Source organism: Piliocolobus tephrosceles, chromosome 15 (genome assembly GCF_002776525.5).
Source record: "Piliocolobus tephrosceles isolate RC106 chromosome 15, ASM277652v3, whole genome shotgun sequence".
Classification (NCBI taxonomy): Eukaryota; Metazoa; Chordata; class Mammalia; order Primates; family Cercopithecidae; genus Piliocolobus; species Piliocolobus tephrosceles.
Window position 1 is genome coordinate 68433907 of NC_045448.1, and position 12346 is coordinate 68446252.

Below are 12346 nucleotides of genomic sequence, written 5' to 3' on the forward strand. Positions count from 1 at the left end.
ACACGTTTCTCCCAGCATGATCCAGACTAGCATGCATAGGAATCAGAGAGAGGTTTCACAAAACCACTGGAAAAAAGCTCAGTGATAAGGTCTTTCACATTCTAGTGTGCGGTTAAGAGCACATACTCTGGTGTCTTAGTGTGTGGATCCAGTGCTTTCCTTTATTAGATAAACAATCTTTGTTGTATTAAGTTCAGTTTCCTCATTTATAGAACTTGCCTAATGGAATTGAGGATTAGATGAACAAATGTATCCAAAGTGCATAAACAGCACCTGACACATCAGAAATATTCAATGAGCATTTGTTACTATTTTATATTATCCTTTGTATAAATCTATTTAGTTGTCAGAGTTGTCATAAATGCACAAGCTCAGCATGAAAGACCTGCGATGTAGGCAATTAAGGTATTATTACCATCTCCATTTGACAGATGAGGAGTCAGAGGCTCACATCAATAAATAGTTGCTTGGCTTAGCACACTGTAGAGCCAGAACTTGACCCCAGAGCTTCCAAGTCCACTGCCCCACACTTTTCCTGAAGCTGAAGAGGCACCTCTACTCCAACTTAACATATCATGATATTGCTATCAAAACTTCTACTGATCCACCTGAAATTAAAATCACTAAGGATCTTTCCACTGACCAAGGTCCAGTCTTCTGACAAGCCTGAGTGTTAGGATTATGGTGCAAAAGCAGGTAAGCTGAAGTTGGGTCTAGCTCTGCCACTGTGGCCTTGGGCAATCAACCTACCCTCTCTGGTCCTCGAGTTCCTAATCTGTAAGGTGGGGGAGTTCGACTCATTGTCCCTAGATAATGGTTAAAAGTTCCTAGATAACAGTTAATCAGCTCTGAAATTCATGATTCTTTAACTTCTTTTTCCTCCTTTACACAAGCTGGCCTTTGAAGGACAGAGATGCCCAGAATATGTATCATCAAACCTAGGCAGTTTTGTACCCTTTTACAGGCAGCAGAGTCGGGAGTAGGGAGCTAGTAACCAAATGGGATCAATGGCTATCCCTGGAAAGCACTGTGGATTTTCTGTTCAGAAAACCAAAACCCCAACAGCAAGATAACATCTATTCCTAAACCTGAAGAGTTTTCCTATTCAATATGAGAGAATCTGAAAGGAACTTAGGAATCAATCCAATCTCCTTTTTACAGACCAGAGAACTGAGACAATGAGAATTTCATGCGTCACCCAAGATGACATAGTTAATTAACTACAGAGATGTGACTTGAACCCAAGGCTCCAGGCTCCTCTTCCATGTTGCTTCCACTATATTGTGTTTCATCCTCCAAGAGGTTTAGAAAATCTGCATCCATGGTTCAGATGTCTCCTCGCCAGGAGACAAGCCATATTGGGATCAAAGCACATCTGTGAAGCTAATGACAGTCTAATTCACTATTGGCAGAAACATGGGAGATTTAGGGAGAAAATTGCAACAGACTGTTACAGACCGTTCTGCAGCACATTGCTGAAAACAGAAAACACCTCTTAGATCACAAAGCATCATAGAGAAGGGGAGCCAACAATCCCTGCTCATTTCACATTCGGCTCCCTCGGATGGTCGGTGGTCCCCCAAACCAGCATGCTCCAAACGCACATCTGCTTCCATGCTGGAGAAACAAGAACCAGGGCTCTACTGAACTCACAATAAATTTATTTTTTCAAAAGCAGAGTTAAGAGCTTAACTGGATAAACTAAAAAAAAAAAAAAAAAAATCAAGTGAGTATGATGCAATCAGCCCCTTTGTGTTCCAAAAAAATAGCCAGGGTCCCTGACATCTAGATAGCTATCTTTCCAGACTTTTCCCAGCCTTGCCAGCTGTCATTTGAGTTTAAACTCACTTCCTACAAAGGAAAAACACACCACTATTTCTCTTTCATTGACTGAATAAGTCTTCACTGAGCACTTTCTAGATGTCAAGAGTGTGATAAATCATCTCAGGGGCTAATTCTATTGCAATTCTACTTCTAATTATCAAAGCCCCCAAAGACCTACTGACCAATAATAAACAGAATTCAGGTGTGGTGGCCAATAGCCCCAAAGGCCAAATCCCAACCCTCCCTCCCTTTTCTGGTTAAAATACTTTATCCTCAGAGTATTAAACACCACATAGCATATATTTTCCTTTAAAACACCATCATCTGAATTGGATACACACAGACACACAGTGTGAGTGTATATATGCACACACACACACACATACATTTTTTAAAATTTCAATTTCAGGTACTTCTTTTTATGTAACTTTTATTATGAGAATTTCAAACACAACAGTAGATAGAATAGTGTAGTAAAACCCCACATACCTATCATCTAGATTTGACAATTATTAACATTATTCTCTTGTGTCTCTTCTATTTCCCTCTTTACAGAAAAAAAATTAAGCATTTCTTAATGATGCCATAATCTAGGGTAACCATACATTTCCATTTGCCTGGGATGATCACAGGTTATACTTCTTTGTATTAATTAATACCTATTAACTAATTTTATAGCCCCTTTTGTTTTAAAAAATGACCTGGTTTGTATAATAAATTCTGTGGTCACTTCACCTATGGCCGATATTACCAGTCTAAGGCACTGAAGAAAATAGCGATGTCTTATACTGTTTGTCATTACTCAGTACTATCCTGCTCTTCTAGGCTCTTCTCTGAACCTCAAGAACAGAAAGCTCGAGTACTACAATTCACAGATTCCCTGGCTAAATTCCACCACTGGAAGAAATTGACGTAAGATTTGGAAGATAGAAGAGAAGAAAAGCATCTTCTCCAGCTTCAGCAGACACATAGGTCTTGGAAGCTAGCAGACAGCAGATGTGGACGTTTGCTTGTGGTTTACAGGACTGCAGACAGCCCAGACCATAGCTGGTGGTTTCCAGCAATCCCTGAAATTTACTATGTATGTTCTCCTTGGGTGCAGAAACCTTGTTCTCTATCCCCAGTGCCTAACACAGAGTAGAAACTCACAGAATACTTGGTAAATAAACAAGTGAAAGAGCAATTCTCCACCAGCTTCAGCAGCTTAAGGATAAAGAATTTTGCATCTAAAGAAGACAAGGTCATCTCAGCATTTGACACTATGTTCAGGTCTAGACCTGCATTGCCTAATACACAGTGGTCAATATCCCCATGGGGCTATTTAAATTTAAATTTTAATTAATTAACTAAAATTAAAGAAATTTAAAATTTAATTTCTCAATTACATTGGCCACATCTTAAGTGCTTAACAGCTAGAGATAGCTAATGGCTGCCATATTGGGCAGCCCATTTCCATCACTGCAAAATGTTCTACTGGACTGTGCTGGTTTCTAGAATTAGTAGAACAGAAGAACCACTTTCCAAGGCAGAGCTAGTGAAAGTCCTCTCATCTGCGTACATGTGTAGATGATACATTTTTACAGCTAACTCAGAGACAAAATGACCAGCCAGAAGACTCAGAGACAAGCACTAAGGAAGTGGGTTCTAGCAAGGGAGTAAGAATCTCAATGCTAGCTAGCTTTTATTGGGCAATTAGTGTGTAAAAACCCCTGTAATAAGTACTTTACACATACCTTATTTAAAAATAATATAAATAAATACCGATCCACTATCCCTTAGCTACAATTCCAAAATCCAAAAAGTCCTGAAAACCATTTACTTTTTAAATAAGTTTTGCCACAAACTCACTTGGCAGTAAAATCTGACCCGAATTTGAATTGCTGTGAGCCTATTCCTAATCTTTATTTAGCATGAATTGTCATTTTGCTGAAGAAATATTAATAGGTTACAGGATACCACCCAGACCTCACCCTTGCTGGTGGTTTAACGTAAAATAGGGCATATGTGCTATTTTGTTTTTCTAAAATCTGAAAGAATCTCAATTCTAAAATACATTTTGCCCTAAGTGTTCAGAAAGCAATTTTGGACCTGTATTTTTTTTTTTTCTTATTTTACAAACGAAAATACAAAACTCAGAGAAGTGAAGGTATTTGCCCCAATTCACAGAGGCAGTAAGGGAGAAGCAGGGATTCTAACCCAGTCTATGCCCAAAGCCCAGTCCTTAACCACTAGTTAACACTGCCTCTCTCAGCTACAAATGCAACCAGTGTGGCTCTGCTACAAATGTATAGCAAAGGCCAAGCCACCAAATCTGGAATTAGGGTAAAATCTATACATTCCAGAGAGTACCTCAGACCCTAACCAAGCCCTATAACCACAACCAAAACTGACTGAATTAGAGTCACCATCTGCCCAGCACAAGTGGAGGCAATGTGGGTTTAGTATTTGTGATATTTCAAAGGAAACTGAATCCCAGTATCAAGTTCTCCAATACATTGCAGTAATTAACATTTTCAGAACCTAGCTATTTAATTTAAAACACCTCAGGGTACAGGATCCTCAATAAAAGTGAAACAAAGGGAAAATTCCCCATCCGGAGAAGCAAATCCGGCTTTCTTAATCACAGCTGAGAGCAAAAGCTCCCTCATGCTGAAAGAGGCCAACCCAGTTTCCTTTTTCATGATCCTGCTGAAAAAGAGGATGCTAGGGAAACCCTCAGGGAGCCCTAGAGGCCTGGCTGTCAGCTTCCAGAGGGCAAACTCTGGGGGCACATCAAACCACTGGCATGAATCAGTAGCCACACCAGTGGCATGGCTCATAGGCAGGTCAGTGATCCATGATGCAGGATCCAGGGATCCTTGGGTTTTGTTAAGAAATCACTATAGACCTGGGGAAGAACACCAGTGATTTCAGCAATATAATGCAGCATGGGTAACTCTCTATTTGGAATTGTTTAATTAGTTAACGAGTTTGGGGAGCAGCTCTTCTTAGGGATGATTAGTTAAGGTTAAACACATGGGACTGCAGAAAATTCTCATTCATAGGAGTCAGCAGATTTCCCTTCTCATTGATGGCCAATCAGAAGCCCTCACAGTGTGCTTACGAAGTGCTGTACTCAATGCTCACTTTAGCAGTATGTTTCCAAATTCTCAGCTGATGAGACACTGAGACAAAATGGGGATTAAAAGCCCTTGCAACAGGGTTTAATGCATCAATCTAGGTAGGGGCTGGTTTTGGCTGAACTGTCTGGGACTTAAACTCCCTTTTCACTACTTACATCTTGGGCTTCCAGTGATGAGAGTACAGTAGCCTGGTACTCCTTGACACCTACTGCTGTAAAAGCATTAGAGAAAATTGTTGATCTGCACTTGTCATAGAACAAAGGAAATATGTCCCTGTGGCCTGGACGAGGAGAAAGGCTGCCTGATTCTCATTTAACCAGGTTGGTGCCATAATTCCAGGAAGAGATCCAAAAGCAATTGCTGCCGCCTCACACCATCTGGAATGTTCTTTACCCCAAAAAAGCATCGGGAAGACTCACAAATTACTCATATACATGCCCTTGGGTGCTCTGCGGAAGGAAATGACTTCAAAAGATTAGATCTGCTGATACTTCAGAAAGCCATTTGTTCCAGATAAATGCAAATTACCCCACACAAAAGGTTCCGACATGAAGATAATCACCATGGTTAACTCCAAGGAAAGAAGCTGTATCTCTCACCTGTAAGGACTATCCTCTTATGGTCAACAGAACTCAGTTCTACATGATTCTGTACAAGGGTCTGTCTCAGAGAGCTGCCACCATCAGTGATTCTGCCTGGTGTCAGGCAAAGTGAGAGCCCCAGGAGAGAAACCCAAAGTCACTGCAATGAACTCATGCTTAACTGGCAATGTCTTATTCTAAGCAGGATGAAACTTTTTAAACACTACAAAAACTAAAGGATATGTGCTTTTAGCCAATAACTAACTTCTCATTTGTGTACAAAGTTTTTGAGCTTCTGGCACCATACTGCTAAGAAAGGAGAAGTTGGAAGATGCTGGGGCTTTGAGGTTCAGATCAGGTGGTCTACAGAGTGAGATGTCCCCCATTTCTATCCTTCAGGACTTCCCAGTAACACCATAGACCCAGGTTGTAAGCTCTTCTGAGCCAAAACCAAAAATTTAGAAACATTCAGGCACATAGTGCTTGCAACTATGGCTTTCAAATGGTGGTGTATAAAATGTCCTGGTGTAGGAGTGAGAATCCACTGAAGGATCATGGCAAGTCTCCCAAGCTCTCCGGTTTCAGGTTCTTTATCACACGGGGAGTATGCATGATTAACAACACAAATTTTGCAGCCAAATTTCTTAGGTTCACATCTTGATTTTGTTACTTTGTGACACTGGACATAGAACAGTGCCTGGTTCATAGATAACTGCTATATACGTGTTACTATTATTGTTACCAGTAAAATGAGAATGAAAACATTGATCCTTCCTATACTACAGAGAAGTAATAAGGGCAAAACAGAATGAGATGTTTGAAAAACAAGTTCAAAAGAGTGAAGAAATCACTACATAAGCAAATTTCCTATTATGTTTCTTTTTTATAACACACCCTACTACTATGGTATTTCATTGATTCTAAGACACAGATTTTTTGACATTTTAGCATCTCCGAAGTTGGATGTATCTGACAATGAGGGGATATAATTAATTGGCATTTTATAATTTTTGAATAATACATAAAATATGTTTTATAATTGATTGTATCTTAAGTTCAATAAAATATGATAGTATATTTTCAATAAATGTGAATCATTTGGTTGTTTCTGGGTTCAGACATCCAATCTTGCTCATAATCATAATTTTACTTCTTCTTCAGATGCCCTCTTTAAATTTCAAGCTAATTTGGTCTAGGATTACTGGACTCTGAAGCAGAAGGACTGGGATCCAATCCTGATCAAAACAACCACAGGTGCAGGCTGGGGGCATGATAAAATAACAATGACTATAATAACAAAAACTCATTTTATGAAAAACACTTCTGAAAAAGAATAGTTCAAAATAAATTTAAGTATGCATTAGGTGATAAAAATGGCATTTTAAATCCTTGGTGAAAGAATGGACCTACCAACAAATAAATTGTTGTGCAACAAAAGGCAGCAAATTAAAGGGGGTGGGGAGAGCGCTTAGAGTTGAAGAACTACCTTACTCCTTACAGCAAAATCCGTTTCAGGTGCAGAGGGAAAACAAGTAAAGGGAACTTGGTCTTGCACCTTAAGTACCAGCACAGCCACAGGCGGGTAGAGCACTAACCAGGTTCTTGGGGTCCCCCATTCCAGGACTTCACTCTTAGATGGTAGTTTTGGACCTCCCTGGGCCAGAGAAGAGCCCACTGCCATGAAAGATGAGTTCAGGCCAGGCAGCATTCAGCACAAGCTTACCGAAGGGCCCTTGGGCCTTCTGGGAACATCAGCAGTAGTCTGGCAGTGCTCTTTGTGGCGCAGGGGGCAGGGCCTATGGAGCAGGGCTCCTCTGACTTTGGAAAGGGGAGGAAAGAGTGGGAAAAACTGCATCCTGTGGCGTGAGTGCCAGCTCAGCCACAGTACAGTAGAACACCAGGTAGACTTCTAAGGTTTTTTACTTGAGTCCCTGATTCTCAGGCGGCACCTCTGGACCCACCTGGAGCCCGGAGAACCTCACCACCCTGAAGGGAAGTTCACAGGCCTGGATGGCTTTGCCACCAGTTGATTGTAGAGCCCCAATACAATAATAGCTGGAGACTTCAACACTCCACTTGCAGCATTGGACAGATCGGAAGATTGTCTGGAAAGATGAAATTCAACAAAGAAACATTGACTTAATCTGCACTATAGGCCAAATGGATCTAACAGATATTTACAGAATATGTCTTCCAATGGCTATGGAATACACATTCTTTTCCTCAGCACATGGATCATTTTCAAGGATAGTCTATTATGTTAGGTCACAAAACAAGTCTTAAAACATTTTAAAAACTGAAATAATATCAAGCATCTTCTCTGACCACAGTGGAATAAAACTAGAAATTAATAACCAGATAAATTTTGGAAACTACATAAATACATGAAAATTAAACAATATGCTCCTGCATGACCAATGGGTGAATGAAGACATTAAGAAGGAAATTGAAAAAATTATTGAAACAAGTGATAATGGAAACACAACATACCAAAACCTATGGGATACAGCAAAAGCAGTACTAAGAGGGAAGCTTATAGCTAAAAGTGCCCACATCAAAAAAGAGGAAAAACTCCAAAGAAACAATCTAATGATGTATCTTAAAGAATTAGAAAAGCAAGAGCAATCCAAACTCAAAATTAGAAGAAAAGAAATAATAAACATCAGAACAGAAATACATGAAATGAAAATAATACAAAAGATCAGGCCGGGCACAGTGGCTCATCCCTGTAATCCCAGCACTTCGGGAGTCCGAGGCTGGGGAATTGCCTGAGCTCAGGAGTTCGAGACCAGCCTGGCCAACATGGCAACACCCCGTCTCTACTAAAAACACAAAAACTTATCTAGGTGTGGTGGCACATGCCTGTAATCCCAGCTACTTGGGAAGCTGAGGCAGTAGAATTGCTTGAACCTGGGAGGCAGAGGTTGCAGTGAGCCGAGATCATGCCACTGCACTCCAACCTGGGTGACAGCAAGACTCTGTCTCAAAAAAAAAAAAAAAAAAAAGATCATTGAAACAAGAAGTTGGTTTTTTGAAAAGTTAAACAAAGCTGACAAATCTTTAGCCAAACTAAGAAAAAAAAGAGAAGATCCAAATATACCTTCAGTATTGAAAATGATGCAAAGATAAAATACCTAGCATAGCAAGTTGGCATTATATGTGAAGCAACAGAAGCCATACATGATTAAATTATTTGGCAGAGAAGATTTCTTGTATTTTGGACAAGTGTTTTCACTTTTATGATCTTCAGAACACTCACTGAACTTGTATTTGGAGAGTGGCTGTGGTCTAAAAATTTTGTAAGTACATGCTGTCCATTTGGAAAAACAAAACAAAACAAAACAATCACAAGCAAAGGAGATCTAGAATGAAAAGAATTTGCTATTTTTGCAGGGCACGGTGACTCACACCTGTAATCCCAGCACTTTGGGAGGCTGAGGCAGGTGGATCACTTGAGGTTGGGAGTTCGAGACCAACTTGGTCAACATGGTGGAAGCAGTCTCTACTAAAAATACAAAAATTAGCTGGGTGCAGTGGTGTGTGCCTGTAATCCCAGGTACTTGGGAGGCTGAGGCAGGAGAATTGATTGAACCTGGGAGGCAGAAGTTGCAGACAGCCGAGAAAATGCACATATGCCATAAAGAAAAGAGCTACTAAATTTAACTTCATTTATATTTTTACATTTCTGAATGAAAAAAAAATCAATAGATAAATAACAATGAAGGGTGGGGGTGGCAACATTTATGACAAATAGCTAATTTCCTTATAAGTACATGGTAGTTTTACAGTTTTCAAAATCCAGCTCAGAAACAAGAAATAAGGCCAGGCACGGGAGCTTGTGCCTGTAATCCCAGCACTTTGGGAAGCCTAGGCGGGAGTAACACTTGTGGCCAGGAGTTCAAGACCAGCCTGGGCAACAGAGCAAGACCCCCATCTCTACAAAAAAATTAAAATATTAGTCAGGATGGTGGTGCACACCTGTAGTCCCAGCTGCTCAGGAGGCTGACAGGAGGATCACTTGAGTCCAGGAGGTCAAGGCTGCAGTGAGCCATGATTACACATCTAGCCTAGGCAACAGAGTGAGACTCTGTCTCAAAAATAAAAAAAGAAAGAAAGAAAAAGAAAAGGAAAACAAGATTTCAACTCTGCCACTGACTAGCTTTGTGATGATGGCAAGCAGCAACCTCTCTGAAGCTAGGGTTCCACTTCTGCTAGTGAGACCTGGGCGAGATTGTCCTCAGAGTCTTCCCAGTTCCCATACCGTGTGATTGTCTGCAAATCTCCATGTTTGAAAAAGAGGAAAATTATGCATGTAAATGGAATGGAATTTTATAAAGGATACAACATAAAGCAGATTAAAAGACAGATTGTTTGGCTTGAATTCCTAAACAATTACACTGCAAAGTACAAAATGAGACTTCTTGTTTGTAACTTAAAATTTTAAAAGAACTTTTATGGATGAAAAGTACCATAGAATCTCATGATTAGTCTGTTCACAAGCTAACAAATTATAAAATGTCTGTCTCCTTTTCTAGAGAGAAATAAAGGGTCATTCAGGGACTACCAGCCCTCGAGTTAAAATTAATTTCCAGTAAATCTGAAAGGAGAGCAACATGTCCACGGAGTGATCCCAACACCTACAAAAACCACAAAGGAAGTGAGAGCAGACAACAGTTTTCCTTCAGAGCAGTGGGGGTGTGAGGTCTTGGTAGGTTTGCTGCGCACAGAGCGCCCATCATCTTCCCACCAAGCCTGATTCACAACCTAAGTGACTCTGGAGGGCTGAGCAAGGAAGCGGATTGATCCCAGCTGGCTCCTAATAGTTCACGAATCACTGATGCTCTGCTTAACCCAGAGTCTGTCATTTTTTTTTCACTCCCAGGCTTTTCTGCAGATGCCAAACTCTAGGAGAATCTCTTCTCTCCCACTGCTCGACAGCCTTGCTAACCCACGAAATCATTCCCACAGCCTTCTGTGGCTCCCTAAAGCCGCTCCTGTCATCTGCTAACCCCACCGTTCCAGAACAGTGGTACATCAATAAAACCCAGCAGTTCTGTTATTTGGGTTTCATTAAGCTTTTCAGGAGAATCTTTTGTGGTGGACAGATAGTAAAGGAAACAGAACAAAGAAATAAAGCACCAGCTCATTAGAGCTGAAGCAGAGCACAGAACCGAAGCAGAGCATAGAACCAAACTCTACTCACTTGGAAAGGGTTGGCTAGGGGGTCTTAGAAGTCTGCAGGCTCTATAAAAGGAATGTTGCTCTTCAGACACTGAGCAGGGAAACTTGTCGGTGGCATTTAGTGGTTTAATCCAAGCCCTAGGATATGGACTTTAGGACAGAACAAAACTGTTCTAGGGATGTGAGCCCCTCCTTACCTGATAACAATCCAAACCCCAGGGACTGACTTCCTCACTTGAGGCTGGCTGCTTTCCAGTCCCAGGACCTTATCCAGCTTGCCTTCCCCTTTCTCCAAGAAATTCTTCCTTGAAAGGAGATACACTCTAGCATAATAACTCTTTAGACAGATATTTATCAAGGGTCTATTCCTCACCAAGTATCATGTGCAATGCTTTGGTGTCCATTGCCCTATTCCACAGGGATCTACTTACAGGCAGAAGCAGAGAATTTGCTGAGCCCTTACAAGAGGCTGCATAGAAGCCTTTAAATGGGAGGTCCCAATTTTCCAAGTTGGGGCTCAGAGCAAGAGGACTCACCCTGCTCAGGACTTCTTTAATGGAGGATCATATTAAAATGCTGACTCTCATTCTACACATCTGGAACTGGGCTTGAGATTCTTCATTTCTAACAAGTTCCTGGACCACTCTTTGAGCAGCAAGGCCCTGACTCCTGGAGGAGAAGATGCCACCTCCTATGCGTCACCCCTGCTTTGGTTCTGATGGGAAGGATAGGGCCTTGAGGGAAAGGGTGTGACTGCTGGAAATGGCTGGTGCTCTTAGAGGATCCTGAGTGAACACATCCAGCCCCCTACTTTTTCCCAATTCAATCTCCTAAAGATTTTTTCCTTTTTAATAAACCCAGTGGTTAAAAACTAGCTTGTTAGTTAAAGGCCTAAGGGACACAGAGGGAGGCTCATGCCCTACCACTCAGTTCATTAGCTGGAGTAACAACCAATTTCAAGGTGATTATTGCTATTATAAGCTCTGATCAATTTTTTAAACATGTTTCCAGGTTTTGAACCTAAAGTGGGAATATTAGAGCTCAGAGAGCAGCTGTGTTGAGAATTAGTCATATCCCCAGATTAATATCTGATCTCTCCATCAAAGAGAATACAGGACACATTTAGTTAGGGTTCTAATTGTACCTCCAATAAACCTCCACCACAGTGAAATATGAGTGCCCATAATTTTTAGTTTCAACTTCCTATACATAATCCATCTGACTGGATGGTCTCAAGCAGAGGCAGTTAAAGCAATTTGTTTCACTTATATAAAGAAATAAATCAGTGCTTAATTATGTGAGGTTTATTATTAACAGTGCTGGCAATCTGACCATATGCCATGACTTCATCTTTTTACATCAAGAAAAAATATGAGAATATACTGACTGCTTTTATGATGCCTGTGCCCACTCCAGAGTGATGCTTGGGGAGGAAAGTGGCACACAATGTGACCCAATGAGGAGAAAGAGGTTCTACGTGTTCACACTGTTCTCAGCACCCAGCTGTGGGCCTATGATGCATGCATAATGGTCAATGAACAGTTGCCACTGAGAAAGGGCAGGAAAACTTCACATCATCCTTAATACTGCTTCCTAGCGTGAGAACAAGTCCACCAAATCTTTTTTTCTCCATAATCT